Genomic DNA, 2,420 nt, shown 5'->3' on the forward strand with positions numbered 1-2,420 from the left:
TGTGTTATTTAAGAAATATAATGTTAATTAAATTATGGTCCCATTTAGAGGAAAACAAATGATAAAGCAGGGTTTTCAGCCCACATGTAGACACTTAAACTGGATGGGAAAGATAAGGTGTTTATTTACAATAGGGGACATTTACAGATGAGGTGGCAGTTGACAGTCCAGAAACAAAAGCAAAGTAATCCACCATAAAAATGGGTGAGAAGTCCAAAACTGAATGTGAGTATCAAAACATCCAGAGGAAAACACGGGGAATAATCCAGAGACAAGAGGCAGGAATGCAAACACTGGTATGAACATTCATGAACACAGAAGTGAAACAATGAACTGGAAAATAGACACTAGTGAGACAGAGACTTAAATACCTAAGTGGGTGGAGATAAGCGACACAGGTGAAACACAGACTGGGGGATCCCGAGGCGTTGCCAGGCCAGTGTGGAGATATAATCTCTCCACCTAGTCCTGGGTCTCCCCGAGGCCTCCTCCCAGCTGGACGTGCCTGGAACACCTCCCTAGGGAGGCGTCCAGGAGGCATCCTTACCAGATGCCCAAACAATACATATCCTATATAAATCTGTATTTAAGTGAACTTTACCAGCAGTAAACAATACAGCTTACCTGTGTGTGAAGAATCCTGATTGTGTGCTGCAATCTCCCCTCTCGCTTTGGACTGCAACACATACCTTTATTCGTACTCCACTGGTGCACAGTGCGCACAACCAATAGTTTTACGCTAATTAACTAATTGATTACAACTAAACATTGCTCATTTTCAGTTGGGTTGCTTCCATTACTTGTTTGCTTGTTCGCTGGTTTATGGGAGGATAGATTTATATGCCAACCAACGCCACAACTTATAGGCCTAAATTGATGAACAGTACAAAAGTACTGAAATTACCAGCATGGTAAATAAACATAAAATATATATAATAACTATCAGCAAGTATGTTTCAACACTTTGTACAGGCTACTTTTGAAGAATGGCACACAACTCATTCAACAGATGTGAAAATAGTATTCATTTTAACACAGAAACTTTATTTTTTTACTAAATTCTATGGTTTGGCCTAACGATTTTACTGTCCATTCTATGCAACTATTTCTTTTGTTTTAATCAACCAATCATATAATTTAAAAGAGATGCCTCATACCCTATGCTCATACCTAGTTACAGGGTCAACCACACTTCCTCACTAAGTTTCTGTCCCTTTCTTGCTCAGAGTCGCTCTAAGAATTTTCCAAAATCCTTCCTAAGCCAGGACTCCTTGCTACAAAGGTAGAAAAGTATTCTCAGAATGTTTGTGAATACGGCCCCTGATGTATAAACAGGAACAACACTCAATACAATATCAATATAATATTCAAGATGTTTTTAGGAAACAATTCAGAGGTGCCAACATCTCATTAAGATTTCTTTTAGATACACAAATCATTTTTACTTAGTGTGATTACTTTAGTTTTGCTTTGTTTTAGTCACAAAGCTGTGAAAGGAACAGTGTGTGGATTGGAACCCATAACTAGATCTTTGCTAGATCCTGATAAAGGAGCACTCTACAGAGCTGCAGGGGGGTGGGGTGAACATGACAATAACTATGTTGATAATCCTGGTTTTCATGCAGTGAAGTGTCAGTTGAGTTTTGTACAGAAATGCAAGTTTTGCAGGCTGATTTTCACATGAAAAGACAATCAGTAAACTGTATGAAGTCAAAACGGAAATGTTTGTCTCATATAAAAAATAATCCCCTTTCTGCCCTCGGACTTAGATTTAAGATTTTACGATCAACAGAAGACTGTTTAAGGGAAAACAATCTCCACAAATCGATCAAAAATAAGTACAAATAAAACATTTAATATCCCAAAAAATAGTCACCCCCTTTCAGTCAGTATGTAATATTTTAATCTTTATTTCCACATGACTGTGACAGCTCCATAAAGACTGTTTAATAACAGTTTACACCAGCAATTTATCAGAAAGCATAATCAACAAAACAAACACAATGCCAATAAGAATCTGCTGTTAGTCCAGCACACGGACTGTATATAAAGACGGACAACATGACAGCTCCCCAAAAGCAAAGCCAAAACATATAGCTCGCCCCGTGATGGCTGGCTGCAGTACAGATAACAGAGATGCTCACAAGTGTTTGAGCTAGAGTCCAAGTCAAGTCTCAAGTCTCTGAGGTAGAGTCCAGGTCGAGTCTCAAGTCTCTGAGGTAGAGTCTAAGTCAAGTCTCAGGTCTCTGAAGTAGAGTCTAAGCAGAGTCTCAAGTCTCTGAAGTAGAGTCCAAGTCTCAAGTCTCTGAAGTAGAGTCTAAGTCGAGTCTCAAGTCTCTGAAGTAGAGTCCAAGTCGAGTCTCAAGTCTCTGACGTAGAGTCCAGGTCGAGTCTCAAGTCTCTGAAGTAGAGTCCAAGTC

Source organism: Micropterus dolomieu, linkage group LG16, assembly GCF_021292245.1.
Source record: "Micropterus dolomieu isolate WLL.071019.BEF.003 ecotype Adirondacks linkage group LG16, ASM2129224v1, whole genome shotgun sequence".
Classification (NCBI taxonomy): Eukaryota; Metazoa; Chordata; class Actinopteri; order Centrarchiformes; family Centrarchidae; genus Micropterus; species Micropterus dolomieu.